Raw genomic sequence first — 18754 nt, forward strand, 5'->3', positions numbered from 1 at the left:
GGGATTTGAACTGCGGTCCTCAGAACTGTGAGGTCAACGCTCTACAGCTGTGCCACTGCTGCCAATTAAAAAAAAAGAACAAACAAAAAAGCCTCAAACCTTTCCCCAAACCTAACCAGAACAAACATCTTTGTGTATATTCCTCCATTTTCTGAGCCGCTTATCCTCACGAGGGTCGCGGAAGTGCTGGAGCCTATCTTAGCTGTCATTGGGCAAGTGGCAGGGCACACCCTGGACTGGTTGCCAGCCAGTCACAGGCTACAAGGAGACAGACAACAGCCGAACTGACACTCACACCTAGGGGCAATTTAGAATCTCCAATTAAGGGCAATAAACAAACAAATAAATAAACAACAAAATAAATAAACAAACAAACAATCAAATCAATAAATAAATATATAAATGAGGCGGGACGCTGGATCAGCTGATAAATTGTTGGCCTCACAGTTCTGAGGACCCGGGTTCAAACCCCGTCCGTGTGGAGTTTGCACGTTCTCCCTGTGCCTACGTGGGTTTCTTCCAGGCACTCCATTTTCCTCCCACATCCCAAAAAACATGCAACATTAATTGGACACTCTAAATTGCCCCTCGGTGTGATTGTGATTTTCAGTGTTCTTTAGAAGTGAAAGTTGATTGTTCTTATGAAGGCTCTACTTAAATTATGCTCTATAACAGGGGTGGTCAAGTAGTCAGACATTTTTTTTACTGTGTTACGGCAAAGAGCCACAACGTACACATGGATACCATTCCCTCCTCACACACATACCTTTGCTCAGCCAGATTTATTGTAAATGCCACACACCAACATGATAACAAGAAACATCGACTGCTACAGAGTACCAAGACCACAGGCCAGTAATTAAAAAAAAAAAAAGAAAAATTGTGTACTCAGACAAACTACCAGTTCAACCATGTTTTGTCTTGTTTGGCACAATTCTCATCAAATGCAAGATTAAAATAGTCACGATTGGAGGTCTGAAGTCAACTGTGAATCAGTCGCCTTGCTAATGTCCAATATTCTCTGTTCAGTGTGGCAGGACAGCTGAAGGTCTGATATCATTTGTTTGAGATTTTTGTTTTTGGGACACCAAGATTTCAGAGACACCACAGGCATTTTTTTTAATGAATTACTCTTCAATGTATGGTTTTTTGGTCCTTTTAATGTTCCATGTCACTTGATATGATGCAAGCATTCATCTCTGGATGCTTCTTGTTCTTCTTTTTTTTTTTTTTTTAAACTGCATCTGCTTCTCTGTGTGATTTTTCAGTGACAAACTTGAGACTGGGAGGTTTAGTCCCTTTTGGAAGTTCCAGGTCGATGTTAGTGTGGAGTGACCTGAAGTGAAGATTTGAAGCTGTGAAATGCGACGTCTGAAACAAAAGGCAGAGTTACTGGTGGTTGCGCTCACCTCCCCCAAAAAATAATATGAGCTCTCCTGCTCTGGAAAAAAACGTCTTGTGCTCATCCACATATTTTCATTTAACTCTTCATTTCTTTCCTGGAATTTTGAGATTGAAATGGACAAATTATTTTCTCCAAAGATCACCATCCCACTGGGAAACCTCAAGCTATTTTCATTCAATGCGAAAGCCAGTTTTGCGAAAATACCGTGCTAACCTTTCCTTCAGCAGGCATGTGACCGTGGTCGGGAGACACAGCCCTCTTCTCCGTGCCAAGGTCGTCCTGCTTGGGGTTAACTCTTCCTTCTCTCGTTGCACTTCTAGGCTTGCTGGTGGGAACAGTAAAGCCACTTTTTCCCGGTCTACATCATGCTTTTATTTCTCCTTGTCACCCTCCCGCTGAGCAGTCCCGTCTCACTCACACGGCGATGCACAACGCACACGCATACTGACTTTATCGTCACAATACCCGTAACAACAGTAATAAATGCAAGCAACGCTCCTGCGCAACTACCATAGTGAACTCAGGCAAAGCACGTGCACAAGCACAAAAACACAACTTTGATATGCTTTCGTGCCTTCACGAGAGCCGCCCGAAAAGAGGCAAAGAGACGCATGCGGCTCGAGAGCGGTGGGTTGGCGGGCCCTGCTTCATATCAGTGGCATAAAAAAAGCTTACACAATACTATCTAATATCTTGATGGTTTTTGGGAAAATATATTATTGTTAAAAATGGCAGCCTGAAAGAAAAAAAATGAGAGCAGTAACAATGGATTAAAAAAAACATTGTGCACATTGTACAAATAAAAATCTACAATATATCTGGACCACAAAGCAACAACTGTCATATCGAGGAAGATTACTGGATCTGTACTCTGTGATGATAACTTACAGGGACTCATTGTTTCCAGCCATGCGCATAGTGCAACTCACATATTCTCAAGTGTAAAATGATCAATGAAATATTATTATGGGGGCGGCACGGTGCCGCAGCTGGAAAGCGTTGGCCTCACAGTTCCGAGGACTCGGGTTCAACCCCCGCCTATGTGGAGTTTGCATGTTCTCCCCGTGTCTGCGGGGGTTTTCCCCAGGCACTCCGGTTTCCTCCCACATCCCAAAAAACATGCAACATTAATTGGACACTCTAAATTGCCCCGATGTGTGATCGTGAGGGGGGCTGTTTGTCTCGATGTGCCCTGCGATTGGCTGGTGACCATTTCGGGGTGTACCCTGCCTCCTACCCATTGTCAGCTGGGATAGGCTCCAGCAGTCCCGCGACCAATGTGAGGATATGCGGCTAAGAAAATGTATGGATGGGTTGATATTTAATGAAATGTTGCCAGTGGAAAGAGGGAACAGATGGAACATCTGAAATAACATACACCCCCCCCCCCTTTAAATGGCACATTGGAGGCAACCCAGTCGTGTTTTACAGCCAAGACAAACAAACTAAAAATAATGCGTACAAGAGACTACTGTGCAATCTTTCTGCATGGAGGAGATCCCATTTCAAAAGGATTTGGCGGTGTCAATAACTAATTCTGGAAAGTAAAGTGTTTTTTTTTTCCTTTTGAACGTGTTTGTTTTTCGTAGAAAAATAAATGCTTAGCCACAATCACATAATTGGATGACTTGAGCAACTGACCTCAGATGCCTGCATCCCAGCTGACACTGGATGAATCATGGTCAGATCAAAGTTTGACACTGCAGCAATGTGAGACTGTTGTCGCCCGCTTTTGCAAAGAAGGATATAAATGCTCGTGTGTATATCCTGTATGGTGCACACTATATAAAGTGGTAATGGCTGTGTGGGGGCAGGCATACATTCCAGTGAAGGATGTGCTTTGAAAATCCTCGCTATCATTTACTTTTGTTGACAGTTGCATCAAATCTCAGAAGCAGAACCTAGTCACTGCTTAGCAAGTCACAAGTAAGTCAAATTTTTACCCTCAAGTCCTGAGTCAGTGGCATGGTGGAGCAACTGGTTGGAGTGTTGGCCTCAGAATTCCGACAACCGGAGTTCAAATCCCTGGCCCGCTTGTGTGGAGTTTGCATGGTTTCCCTGTGCTTATGTGGGTTTTTCCCCACATCCCAAAAACATGCATTAATTGGACACTCTAAATTGCCCCTAGGTGTGATTATGAGTGTGACTGTCTGTCTCCATGTACCCTGCGATTGGCTAGCAACCAGTTCAGGGTGTACCCCGCCTCCTCCCTGATAACAGCTGGGATAGGCTCCAGTACTCCCGGGACCCTTGTGAGGATAAGCAGAAAATGGATGGATGGAAGTCCAGAGTCACGTAACAAGTCTTAAACTTACACGTAAAATGTATATCCATCCACCCATCTACTGTACCGCATATCCTCACTAGGGTCAAATGCTGGTGCCTATCCTAGAGAGATGGGGTACACCCTGAACTGGTTGCCAGCCAATTGGAACAGGTAGGGGAAGTATCCAGATCCCCTTAAAATTGTCACTCTTTGATAAATTGTAACCATCCATCCATTTTCTTGACTGCTTATCCTCACGAGGCTCCCGCAGAGTGCTGGAGCCTATCCCAGCTGTCAACGGGCAGGAGGCGGGGTACACCTTGAACTGGTTGCCAGCCAATCGCAGGGCACATAGAGAAAAACAGACGGACTCACAATCACACCTAGGGGCAATTTAGAGTGTCCAATTAATGTTGCATGTTTTTGGAATGTGGGAGGAAACCGGTGTCCCCGAAGGAAACCCACGGAGGCACGGGGAGAACATGCAAAATCCACACAGGCGGGTCTGGGATTGAACCCGGGACCTTAGAACTTGGAGGCCAACGATTTACCAGCTGTTCCAATGTGCTACCTACATTGCAACCATATGCTAGAATAATTTATTTTCTTTTTGAATAAATCCGAAAAAAAAAATCAATAATTCTTTGTTATTTGTCAATATTGTGTGCTCTGTGTAGATTAATGAGGAAAACGAAATTGAAAATACGGTAAATGATTTCAGGAAAAGGCTGCAATTAAACTGAAAATTTAAGTGTGCACCTTAGGTAACGGCATCATTTATCGTTGATTTATGTTGCACCACCATTATAATATATATACAGTATTGTAACAATATTACTTTACTTGACTGTGAAACAGGGCATGAACCGTTAAAAGAAATGGGCTCTAATTAAGTTTTAGTTTAGTGGGATATTGTACTTCCACCTGAGCTATATCTGTTGAGAATATCAAGTTTATAGTTACATCATTCTGAAATGTTCTGTTGCAAAACAAACACTGGCAGGTTGAACTCCTGAAAGAGAGCTGCAGAGTACATTTCTCAATACTTTGACAAAAGTGATAAGTCTTCAAGTCAGTGGACCTGTGTCATTACAGTTCAAGTCGGGTGCCAGTCTTTGACATTTTGTCAAGTCGAGTCTAAAATCATCAAATTCATGACTTGAGTACAAGTCATGTGACTCGAGTCCACACTTCTGCCAGTTGTAGTTCATTGGTTCTAAGAAGAGAAGAGAAAATCCCATCGTCCTTCAGGACAATGTGATCCAAATTAGATTTGTGTGATTGCTTTAAGACCATTTAATAGTCCAGATGGACTGTAGGTCAGAAAGTCTTGCAACCCTATATGGGCACACATTAAGGAATGAAATACCTGGTGAGCAGCAGACCATGAGGGCTGCGATTTTAAATGGGAGCAAAAATAAAGTACAGTATCTCTACACTCATTCGGAGGCAGTGGTATCAGGAAAAATATTTGAATCATCTCTATTTGTTGTCCCTCTATTAGAAATAAATCCTGCACTCATTTCACATGCATATGCAGCATTTGTGTACAAACTGAACATCATCATTTGATATTACTGTTTGGTAAATGATATCTCAACTGCTACAGTTCCACTAAATCCTACACAGTTGAAAGCCCGTTTATTTTCCTTTAAAATGATATTCCATTTGTCAGGATGTTGGATTTGAGGGATGAGCATGCCAATTTGCCACATTTTCACGGTCTACACAAAACAGCAAAAAATCATTGGTACTCTTCCATTACAGAAAGGAAAACAGTCACAGAAATAACTTCATTCTAATGAGACTGGAATTTTCCATAATGCATGTTGAAAACCCACAAAGATTCTATGAGACTAGATGAAATAAAACTGGAACTTTGGGACAAGTCGCATCTGTTTTAAGGTTACAGATGGAAAAATGGTCATGTTGTGGACCTCCTATATCCAATATAGAAAGGAACAGGGTACAATAGAATATGACGTTAACTTAGATGGATTTTTTTTTTTTTATGATTATCCATTTTCTGAGCTGCTTCTCCTCATATATATACACACTGTATATAGTCCAGTGCGCCCACTCCGCTCGTTTCTATCTTGTCCTCGTTGTTTTGATCGTGACCTGACGGCGTAGACTCAGGCAGGGGTGGCCAACCTGTCAGAAAACAAAAGCTACATTTCTGACTGTTACGGCAAAGACCCACATCATACACATGAACATCACTACTTCCTCACCCGCATACCTTTGCTCAGCCAAATTTATTATAAATGTCACACACCAACATGATAAGAAAAATCAACTCCTACAGCGTACCAGGTCACAGGTAAAGTGCCGCATGCAGCTCAATAGCCCGAGGTTGGGCACCCCTGCCATAGCGGGAAGGGGAGGGAAAGAGGTGCCACCCAGGTTCCAACCATGGCAATGCAGCGTGGCTCTTGACAAATACAACCGAAAGGAGGTTAGGACTTATTGTAATTTCATATCGTGATCACATCAAAGGGGCTAAAATCACTCAGCACACATCTACTGATTTTAGGTCTAAAAATAGTAACAAGCCAAGAACAATACAGAATTTCCATCATGTAATAGATATTGAAAACAAGGTCCAAACTCATTTCCTTTTACCCACCAATATTAATCATTAGAAAGTCCTCTAACCTAAATTGTGTCCTAACCCTAAATTGGCAAAAACATACCACAGAACAATAAGCATACAAGCTGACAGTAAAGACAGAAAAATATTTTTATTTCGAAGTTGGGAGCACTTGAGCTGTTTGCAACTGTAAATAAAAAAATTTCCATTCATTGCACCCATTTTTATTGACCGATAACAACAAACGAATTCAAGTCTTAATCTCTATGGTCTTCACTCCAGCACCCAACATATTTCCACTCTGTTATTTTAGAGATTAAAATAGTTTGAGAGGTCAAATCCCATGGCAAAAAAACTTCAATTAATGTACTGGATCATTTTCAACAGCAATGGTCCAAGGTCAATCCCCTCTTAAGAAGTCATTTGTGGTCACATGCAGGCGCTCGGGGCAAGGCACAGCATATTTATTGTTATAGCGCATTTCATACACAAGGTAACTCAATGTGCACAAAAGTAAAAAACCGCTTGAAATACTTTTAAAATGAGACAAAATTACTGAAACTTTTAATGGAAGAAAGAAAATAAAAAAATGAAAATGAAAAGAAAATATAAAATGCTCAATCATAAGCATGAGAAAAAAAAGTCTTTTTAACACGTTCTCACTTGGGCCTGACCTGACTTCTGTGGGTAACGAATTCCTTTTGTGTGCAACACAATGCAGCCCAATATTGCTTAACCACGTTTGCTTTGGACTCTGTGCTCCACTGTTTGACATGAATCTGTACTCTCCCTCCTCGGTTTATATGCCATTAGCATTCTATTCATGTATTCAGCACATTGCATTAAGTGATTGATAGACCAGTGTCAGAAGTTTAAATTCTATTTTTTAGTTGACTGGGAGCCAGTGTAGAGAATAATATGCTCAAATCTGTTTGTTCTGGTCTGAACCCAAAGTGCAGCATTCTGAATGAGTTGTAGCGGTTTAATCCTCTTTTGGAGGTGTCCTGTTAGAAGACCATTACAATCGTCAAGTCGAGTTGAGATGAAAGCATGGATTAGTTTCTCTTGGTCTGCTTGGAACATGTGACCCTTCACTATGAATATGTCCTTTAGCTGGTAAAAGGCTGTTTTTACAATTGATTTGACATGACGCCTGAAAATTACATCGGAATCTGACAGCAAAATCAAGGTTTTGGACTTAGTCATTGTTATTTTAAACAGTTTGATTCCAAGTATTTATTATTGCATTTTAGACTCTCAAACTGAAAACCAGTGCAGAAACTTTTTCATTTTCTGTTTCTCACCATATTTGTTTTTTTTTTTTTAATGAATCTGATTGTTTTTTTTGGACATAGTAGTAGGTGGATAGTAGCTTAGTTGAATTATTTTTGGTGTCCATGGGAGGTGTGCCCAATGTCAATGTCTACAACGAACAAGGGCAAAATCTGAAACTAGCTACAGCAAATCAGGCCTTTATTGTTGCTTTGGAGATCTTGAACTATTGCTTATCTCTGAAAATATCAATACTTTTCACCTTGTATAAGGTTCAATATGTCATATGCTCACCATAATAACTTGTTCCATAATCACAAACATCCATCTATTTTCCAAGCCACTTATCCTCACAACAGTCATGAGAGTGCTGGAGCCTAACCCAACTAGCTTCAGGCGCAGGTCAGACTACCCCATTAACTGGTCGCCAGTCAGTTGCACGGCACATATCAACATCGCCGCTGAATGGGAACTGAACCTACACTGCCTGCACCAAAGTCAAGCAAGTGTCACTAATAGTGACACCACAATTACAATCAGGTCAGTTAAATTTGTTCATCACCTTTATCTTGATCAGCAAGTCTCAAAATGTCCAATATTTAAGCAGTGTTAAACTGTAGATAATGTAACAGAGCCCTACAATATTTGAGTTCATAATTTTTAGGTTTAGAAACCTTTGGGCCTATTATGCTTCTGCATTTGAATGTCGGTCCTAATGGTGATACTTGGAGTATTTTTTGAGGTTGTACTAGGTGTAAAAAGTTTGAGAATCATTGATCTACTGTAGATCATCACCCAAATTTAATGGTCTTACTGCTACATGTTACACTCCCATGCAAATGTTCTGGCAAATTAGTTGTGAGTGATAGACTTTCCTTTTTCTTTCTCTCTTTTATTTTCTTTTGCTCAATCTGCATCCAATTCATGGTCTCCAACCTTCAAACCACACCTGCCAAGCACCCTGCCTCAGTTTCCAAATAGTTGCATTAGTCAGACAGAGTATGAGAGTAGGCTGGTTATCACCTACATTACATCTGACTGACAGAGCGTGGCAGGTCCAGAGGCTCACAAGATTCCATGTGGGACACGGCCCGATGACTCACTCCACGATGTTTGAGGAAGATGGCGGATGTCACACCATTATCCTCGCCGTCCATGACTGTCAGCTCATTGCAAAGGTAATTAACCGTGTTTTAGTGTCTGTCAGGGTGCTCTGGATGAAAATCAACAGTGCCCTGCCAAGTTGGATTTTCAAGTCTCCTCACATTCCCCACATGCCTTCATGAATCAGTGATACACTGTATATTCTTCACTGACAGCCATAAAAACATTTTCAAATATTGTGATGAAAACTACGTATAATATTATTCTCCTCAATGTCTATATGAAAAAAAAATGAGCGGAGAGCGTTTCATTAATGCGCAAAGTTGCAGAAGTCTCTCTCGACATCACAGTGGCGGCCATATTGCCTGCAACGTCATTTGCACATGACACACTGGGACAGTCACCATTGAGAAGATGCTGTGCCACCTGCTATGGGAGATGAACAAAAGAGATTTTTGAATTTTTCTGATGCCCCTTCTGAGACCGAAGCTCGTTTCGAAGAAGACAACACCTCACAATCGAGTGAAGTGACCGGGGCAATATTACCCTATCGTTTCGAGCCATATTTATATGTGGATCACTTCTAACTAACAACAGACTCCCCGACAGACAGATGAGGAACCCGATGAAATATTCAAAATGAGAGGCCTATAATTGTTCAATTTCCTAACTCTCGGCTGCCGGCGAACAACAACAATGCCGTGGCTGCCGGCGAATGACAACGCCGGGCCGCCGGAGAGCGACAACAACAGAAACATTTAGCACCCCTGACTTACATACTTGATAAAGTTATTATGATCCAGATCTTTTGTTACGTTCTGAGAGAAGGATTAGGCTGTCGGACACGGACGAAGCTTTTTATTATTGCTGCTTTCAGAGAGGTTTTTCGAGTTTGGTGACAATACGTCTGCTGAGCTAGTTAGCTCGTGTTACATGCTACTAAACTGTCTTTGTACTTCTATTTCGTTATTGTTTTGTGTTGTATTGTATTGTGTGTGATTAAATTGTCTTAAAGGCAATACGAGTGCTTTGTTATTTGTTCCCGGTTTGACCAAGGGGACTTATTCTAAATTATTATGTAACATATACTATAAACTGTGAGACACACTAGTCCCCCCAACTATTATTTTTTTTTAAATAGCTCTAAACACACCTACCTGTCATTTAGAACCCACAAAGCTCTTGTCCTTTGGACCTGTGTAATCCGTTTTTCACGACGAACCGGGCGTTTTGGAAAATTGTGAAGAGTGAATCCTTCCTCCCGAGTGTTCGAGCAAAATCCAGCAATGCAACGAGCTGGCATTTTGGCTAACACACAGAAAAAAAACAGCAACTTTCTTGCCGGTAAAACAGGTATAAACACATGAACCCGCCAGTGTGGATGTCTGCAAAACAAGCCACTTCTTGGTTCTTCTGCAAACTTATATGCCTCGAGAGGATTTTCATGGCGGGATATGCAAAAATCCATATACGACAACGTTCTGATGTCTGGTGAAAAAATGGATGGATGCACTCTGGATTAATTTTTTTTATTATTATTATTAAAAGCATCCTAAAAGTTATGTTTTCCGTGTCTGTGGACCTTTAAAAACTAGCCTCAGCTCGTGAAGACTGCCATGGTGTTTGGCCGGTGGCATATTAGAGATCAGCCTGAATTTCTGGAATATGGGAGCATGCCTTAGAGGGGTGTTCTCCCCACGAAGATACTTTTCCCTCGAGATCTCTAAAAACAAACATTTTATCATCTCTGTATTTTATCTTATCTTATAGTACCTTCTTCTTTTCCTTTCGGCTTGTCCCGTTAGGGGTCGCCACAGCGTGTCATCTTTTGCCATCTTAGCCTATCTCCTGCATCTTCCTCTCTAACCCCAACTGCCCTCATGTCTTCCCTCACCACATCCATAAACCTTCTCTTTGGTCTTCCTCTCGCTCTTTTGCCTGGGAGCTCCATCCTCAGCATCCTTCTACCCATATACTCACTCACTCGCCTCTGAACATGTCCAAACCATCGAAGTCTGCTCTCTCGAATCTTGTCTCCAAAACATCCAGCTTTGGCCGTCCCTCGAATGAGCTCATTTCTAATCCTATCCAACCTGCTCACTCCGAGCGAGAACCTCAACATCTTCATTTCTGCCAACTCCACTTCTGCTTCCTGTTGTCTCTTCAGAGCCACCATCTCTAATCTGTACATCATGACCGGCCTCACCACTGTTTTATAAAATTTGCCCTTCATCCTAGCAGAGACTCTTCTGTCACATAACACACCAGACACCTTTCGCCAGCTGTTCCAACCTGCTTGGACCCGATTCTTCACTTCCTTACCACACTCACCATTGCTCAGGATTGTTGACCCTAAATATTTGAAGTCCTCCACCCTCGCTATCTTTTCTCCCTGTAGCCTCACTCTTCCCCCTCCACCTTTCTCATTCACGCACATATATTGTGTTTTACTTCGGCTAATCCTCTCCTTTCCAGTGCATGTCTCCATCTTTCCAATTGTTCCTCTGCATGCTCCCTGCTTTCACTGCATATGACAATATCATCTGCGAACATCATGGTCCAAGGGGATTCCAGTCTAACCTCATCTGTCAGCCTATCCATTACCACTGCAAACAGGAAGGGGCTCAGAGCTGATCCCTGATGCAGTCCCACCTCCACCTTAAATTCCTCTGTCACACCTAAGGCACACCTCACCATTGTTCTGCTGCCATCATACATGTCCTGTACTATTTTAACATACTTCTCTGCCACACCAGACTTACGCATGCAGTACCACAGTTCCTCTCTTGGTACTCTGTCATAGGCTTTCTCTAGGTCCACAAAGACGCAATGTAGCTCCTTCTGACCTTCTCTGTACTTTTCCACGAGCATCCTCAAGGCAAATAATGCATCTGTGGTACTCTTTCTAGGCATGAAACCATACTGTTGCTCGCAGATACTTACTTCTGTCCTGAGTCTAGCCTCCACTACTCTTTCCCATAACTTCATTGTGTGGCTCATCAACTTTATTCCTCTATAGTTCCCACAGCTCTGAACATCCCCTTTGTTCTTAAAAATGGGAACTAGAACACTTTTCCTCCATTCTTCAGGCATCTTTTCGCCCGCTAGTATTCTGTTGAATAAGTTGGTCAAAAACTCCACAGCCATCTCTCCAAATTGCTTCCATACCTCTACCGGTATGTCATCAGGACCAACTGCCTTTCCAGTTTTCATCCTTTGTAGTGCCTTTCTGACTTCCCCCTTAGTAATCATTTCCACTTCCTGGTCCTTCACTCTTGCCTCTTCAACTCTTCCTTCTCTCTCATTTTCTTCATTCATCAACTTCTCAAAGTATTCTTTCCATCTATTTAGTACACTACCGGCACCAGTCAACACATTTCCATCTCTATCCTTAATCACCCTGACCTGCTGCACATCCTTCCCATCTCTATCCCTCTGTCTGGCCAACCTGTAGAGATCCTTTTCTCCTTCTTTCGTGTCCAACCTGGTGTACATGTCTTCATATGCCTCTTGTTTAGCCTTTGCCACCTCTACCTTTGCCCTACATCGCATCTCGATGTACTCCTTTCGCCTCTCCTCAGTCCTCTCAGTATCCCACTTCTTCTTCGCTAATCTCTTTCCTTGTATTACTCCCTGTATTTTGGGGTTCCACCACCAAGTCTCCTTCTCCCCTTTCCTACCAGATGACACACCAAGTACTCTCCTGCCTGTCTCTCTGATCACCTTGGCTGTCGTCGTCCAGTCTTCCGGGAGCTTCGGTTGTCCATCGAGAGCTTGTCTCACCTCTTTCCGGAAGGCCGCACAACATTCTTCCTTTCTCAGCTTCCACCACATGGTTCTCTGCTCTACCTTTGTCTTCTTAATCTTCCTACCCACCACCAGAGTCATCCTACACACTACCATCCTATGCTGTCGAGCTACACTCTCCCCTACCACTACTTTACAGTCAGTAACCTCCTTCAGATTACATCGTCTGCACAAAATATAATCTACCTGCGTGGTTCTACCTCCGCTCTTGTAGGTCACTATGTGTTCCTCCCTCTTCTGGAAATAAGTGTTCACTACAGCCATCTCCATCCTTTTTGCAAAGTCCACCACCATCTGCCCTTCAAAGTTCCTTTCCTGGATGCCGTACTTACCCATCACTTCTTCATCGCCCCTGTTTCCTTTACCAATATGTCCATTACAATCTGCACCAATCACAACTCTCTCGCTGTCTGGGATGCTCAGAACTACTTCATCTAGTTCCTTCCAGAATTTCTCTTTCAACTCTAGGTCACATCCTACCTGTGGTGCATAGCCGCTAACCACATTATACATAACACCCTCAATTTCAAATTTTAGTCTCATCACTCGATCTGATACTCTTTTCACCTCCAAGACATTCTTAGCCAGCTCTTCCTTTAAAATAACCCCTACTCCATTTCTCTTCCCATCTACTCCGTGGTAGAATAATTTAAACCCTGCTGCCAAACTTCTAGCCTTACTACCTTTCCACCTGCTCTCTTGGATGCACAGAATATCAACCTTTCTCCTAATCATCATGTCAACCAACTCCTGTGCTTTTCCTGTCATAGTCCCAACATTCAAAGTCCCTACACTCAGTTGTAGGCTCTGTGCATTCCTCTTTTTCTTCTGACGCTGGATCCGGTTTCCTCCTCTTCTTTGTCTTCGACCCACAGTAGCTGAATTTCCACCGACGCCCTGCAGGTTAGCAGTGCCGGGGGCGGGCGTTGTTAACCCGGGCCACGACCGATCCGGTATGGGATTCTTTAGATGAACGCTCATATTTGTTTGGCACAGTTTTTACGCCGGATGCCCTTCCTGACTCAACCCTCTGCATTTATCCGGGCTTGGGACCGGCCTACAGATTGCTCTGGTTTGTGCCCCCATAGGGCTGCATTTTATCTTATAGTAGCTATTTTTGTGAAAAGAAATGTTGACTTCTGAATCACCAAAAAATGAAAACTAAAATGAAAGAATGGTGCGATTATTTTTGATTGAGGGGAGCCTATTGTGCAACAGCCAATCACGCCCTGACTGTGGAAAACTGCTGGTGCGCACTACATAAGCCTACATGACATGACATATGCACGCCATATTGGCGGATAACAGTCCTGCACAACGTGTGAAGTTAATCTGCAAATATTTTTTTTGGGATGATTATCAATTAAGCATATAGAGCTCCGAAATCACGTGACTGGCCATATTGACGGTCTAGCAAAGCATTCCTCAATGCTAGTTTGGTTGGAGACGGCACGAAAATATGGCTTACAGCATGACGCCCAGATTTTTGTCTGATACTGTTAAACATGTAGAAGGTGATAATAAACCAAGGTATGTGGAAAAATGAGAGACATTTGGCATAGATGACCCATATTTAATGCCGAAGTTGATGTTTTCGCCGATAAGAAAGTGGACTGTTAACCCTCTTCCGCTTGTCTTGGACAACTGGATCTAGTCATATGGTGTGTAAGTCATCGAGATTTACATGGAAGAGTTTGAAAGCGTAGAAAAGTCTGGACGCATACAAGTACTACGTTGTTGGATCTGTTCTCGATTAAGAAAAAATCCCACATAGTGATGGAGCTACTCGGATTTTTTTCAATACAAATAACATTTAAATAAATAACACCCAGTTTTACACAAACTTGCATTCATTAACTATGATTGGAAAAAATAACCGAGTCGGCTCCGTTCACGAAGCGTGTTGTGGCCACACGTTAAACTTCGGTAAACCTCTCTGTGACAGATGTCTTTTTTTTAATTTGCATTGTTCTCAAATGAGTCCAATGCGTATTTAAAAAAAAGAAAATAAACCACTGGGATAGGCTTCAGCGCCTGTACACGTAAGTGTGCTGCAGCCACACGTTAACCTATGTAAACATCACTCTGACCGACGTTTTTTTTTTCTTTTTTTAAAAACGCATGTGGCTCATTTGAGAACAATGCATATTAAAAGAAAAAAAAAAACACCTGTCAGGGAGAGGTTTACCGAAGTTTAACATGTGGCTGCAACACTTGCTATTGGAGATGACTCCTTTTTTTTTTTTAAACATTGTTCTCAAATGAACCAACTTGGCATTATAAATCCTTCTTGGTAATTTGATATTGAGAAGAATAATTCCTACCTAAAATGAAGTGATTGCTACACAGGCGTGTGCGTATTTTGGTTTGGCACCATCCATCACGTTTAATTGGCGAAATCAATCAGTCTTTTCCCGTCTCTTCAGCTGGTATTCCATAGAATGATCTCTGTGAATATCTGTCTAGTCTGTTGTAACAACTAACAGCACAACAAGTCTTGGGCATTGTGATTATTCTGCTCAGGTTCAATGTCCACCACACTGTCGAGCAGCTCTTTTTGACCAGCAATATAGCGCCTTGACAATGGTGACGTCACGTGCACAGGCTCTATACACTGGTAAGTGAAAATTGAAAAAAAAAAAAAAAAAAACTGTCCTGTGCAAGCAAAACAGGATACTAAATGGATGTTCATTTTGGCAAACATAGGACGTACCTTAGTGGTGCACTGGCTATTTCTACTTGAGACCCAGAGGCCAAAGATAATTTACTCAACACAATAAGGTAAACCTTCTAGTTGTAGTAGTTGGGACTGATGTGGATAAGATATCGTGTCTCGTCATGAGCGAGTTCTTGTTGAAAAGAATGAATGCACCAAGGTTCCCCTGAAGCTGAAAAATGTTCCAAAGTTAGCGCAGTAAGATATATGCAGCACGTTATTTGCCGACTCGTAACACAGTCTGCACTTTTCCCCCTCTACAGCAATGTGTGAAAACCCTTTTCCTCAGAACATCTGCAGAGTATGCTGCTCAGACGCATGGCCCATGTGATTCGGCTTGCTTTCAAAAAAGGACCTCACTCGCTCACAAATTTCAATTTCACGGGAAGGATGCAATGATGAGAAGATTGAGTCCGGGGAGACAGCGCTTCCTGATATATTGACACAGTACTCAGAGTACGTTTGATGTGTGTGTGTTAGCAATGCATGGAACTATAATAATAGTTAATAATAATAATATCATATATGTAACTATTGGTTTGTGATATTGATACCTTAAATTAGGAGGACTGGATGGTGTTGTTGCTGCTCATACTTGATGTTGGTGAGGTTGATGATTATTATGGATTTCCTCCCCAAAATGAGTCATTTTGTTTTGGCTCGTGAAGGTAATGCGCATGGTAATGTGTTTGCCTTGTGTCGTCTGATTGGTGAATTGGAGTCAAATGAGATTTGGGATCACGGTAGTCGAAGATGGATTCTAAAAATAGGCTGGCACACGCAAGAATGGATAAATAAATGTAGCAAACATTTTACGAACATTATAATGGAGTAAAGCCATCAACCCTACTTTACATAAATACTGATGTAAAAGTAAAAAGAACAATCCATTTAAAGTAAAGTTCAACAAAAATGTTTCCAGAGTAAATATGACGGAGTAAATGTAATACGCTGATACTCACCTCTGCCATAGGGTAATAATTCTATAAGCCTCACTTCAGACTGACGTCCGGTGATAGGTCTTTATGGGAGGAAGCGGGAGTGTCCAAAGAAATTGCGTGCATGCACAAGGACAACATGCAAACTCTACACAGGAAGGCTTGATCTGAACCGTAGACCTCACCATCGTGACGGAGATGTGCTAACCACTAGTGAACTGTGCTTCACTGCTCCCATTTTAGACTGTATACCGTGTGACAAATAGAAGTGTGCATATTTGTCTGCTCCAGCTTCTTTGTGACAGGTCTATAATATGTGAGCTTAAGAAAATAAGTCCAAAATTGATGTTCATTTCCATTGTAAACACTCCAGTAAAAATGATCTGTTGACCATGAGCTTGTCTCTCTCCTCCTTACTAATTTGTTCAAATAAAGGCCTCTCAAATAGACACTTCCTTCAAGGGGAAATCCACTGGTTTGCATTAACAATCTACCCAATGGGTCATGTAATATGTACTCTATTTTGACAATGTGATGTTAAATCCTCTCTCATTAAAGAGTGTTTTGAGAAGATTTTTAATCGACAATTACGAATTTTCAGGGGCGCTGCCTTTTTCGCGAGTCACATGACCTAATGTGCACGGATGACATGTGTTACGGCGCTGCCGCTCGGCGGCTCGGTTGATCAAGAAGACGGAGGAATACTTCCATACACAGCGGTGAGCTCGCTCCCCAAGCCGTGCGAGCGAGTTCTGGGGCTCAGGGGAGCCGTGAGCTCGCTCCCAGGCCCCAGCTTCCCGAGCCAGAGCTTGACTGAGCTTCCAGGATGACTGAGGTTCTCACCCTGAACCCCGCAAAGAGCACTAATTTTTTGCCGCTTGTATCTGCGATCTTATCCTTTTCAGTCACGACTCACAGATCGTGACCATAGCTGAGGTTGGGAACATAGATCGACCAATCAATCAAGTGCTTTGATTTTCGCCTGAGCTCCTTCTTCAACACGACGGACCGATGCAGCTTACACATCACGGCAAACGCTGCACCGATCTGCCTTTCAGCCAATCTCCTGCTCCATTCTTCCCTCACTTGCCACTAGCCAATATGTGAGAAATATCTTAAGTAGGTACAGTAGATTAGATTCATCTGTTCTATAAGCCATATTGTACTGGGTTTACACTTATCTAAGTGGAAAAGTTTATTTCAGGATGACAACTGTGACCTTCAAAGCTTCATTTGTCTGGTCAAATTTCCAACTTCTTCTGTGTTTTAGTTCAAAGTTATGAGGAAGATACAGAGGGAAAATCTTGTTTGTTTGGAACAGAACAAAAGGTCACCGGTCATGTGTTTATCCCCAACCTGGCTGGCTACAAGACAACACTGGCAATACGTTAAGTGCGACTGCAAGATGTGGAAAGATGTCGGGGGTGGGGGCGCATGTATCACTGTGGCTGTGACACATTCGCACACATTCATGAGTCCTCTCCCACTCTTCATCTCGTACAACACATCGGCCATAGTCAGGGATGCCTACACGTTTGCACATTTAAATAAGAGCAGCTATCCAGTGGTAAAGCTATCAAAAGGGGGTCACGGCTGAAATCCCTGAAGGAATGATTACTTTTACAAACCACCTGCAGCCTCAGACGAGGTGTTCACACAGCACCTAGGGCCATTTATTCCTGGAATATTACATAACTATATTGGGTTCTGCGTGCAATCAGCCAAAACAGTCTCCTTAGAAAGGAAAAAGAACCCACAAAAATAAGACGATTGAGGCAGGGAGGGAAATACAGTCCCCCCAGAACCCTCACCACCATTTTTACATCCACTATTTTCTGTATCACTGGTGGATTTTACCTCATATTCAGGGATCTATGGTGTCTATTTAGAAAGTTATAATAACTGTTAAACAATATCAACCAGAGTGTTATCTGCTTGTAGACTGCTTGTCATTCAACAATTCCATCGATGACTGTTGAGTTGATCAGGCTTGCAATGAACTTATTGACCTTGTCCCCACCCCCCTTCCTCGTTTCACCAGACGGGATTGAAAATGAATGTGACAAGGAGTTAGTCAGTTATTACGGTCTAATGAGAAATGCTGCAATACAGTGTAACCTACGCTTTGGCCCTGATTTTCGTACGACTCGGTTTTCAATATATATTTTTTGTTTCATAGAAATTCCACCTGCTCCCCAGAGTATGTCCCCCCTCATGCTTGGAGTCCATAGCCCCACAAAGTATCCCACCTACAATTTTTCATCAACATTGCATCATGGCCGTATCGGCCATTTTTTATGCTAACTGGCTTTTTTTCGACTCCGATTTGTTTCCTCTGCGGAGGCTTTCAATTATATGGCAATGTAAGCAAATGCTAAGGGCACCGTGGCCTTCAGGGAGCACAACAATAAATGAAAAAAATTAAATATAAAGTGAGCATTTAGCACCCCCCCCCCCCCATTGCCCTTCCGTCTGGAATATATGACAATATGAACTCTCCCAACCTTCAACTTTCACCTAAAGACTTACCTGTTTAAACTGAGTCATGTGATTTAATCTCCTGCCTATTTTTATATGTCCTACCTTTTTAGTAATTTTTGTGTATGTAATGTATTTATTTTCTGCATTTGTTATGTTTGTCACGTCCCATCGG

At 42.3% G+C, this 18754-nt stretch overlaps 1 long non-coding RNA gene across 1 annotated transcript; it reads left to right on the top strand.

Moving 5' to 3' along the window:
* Positions 1-8617: 8617 nt before the first annotated feature.
* Positions 8618-15546, top strand: LOC133508432 (uncharacterized). Its single transcript, XR_009797053.1, has 4 exons — positions 8618-8714; positions 14971-15064; positions 15154-15228; positions 15427-15546. It is a non-coding gene; the product is annotated as an uncharacterized LOC133508432 (long non-coding RNA).
* The last annotated feature ends 3208 nt before the right edge of the window (positions 15547-18754 follow it).

The sequence above is a fragment of the Syngnathoides biaculeatus genome, chromosome 11, assembly GCF_019802595.1.
Source record: "Syngnathoides biaculeatus isolate LvHL_M chromosome 11, ASM1980259v1, whole genome shotgun sequence".
NCBI classification, from domain to species: Eukaryota; Metazoa; Chordata; class Actinopteri; order Syngnathiformes; family Syngnathidae; genus Syngnathoides; species Syngnathoides biaculeatus.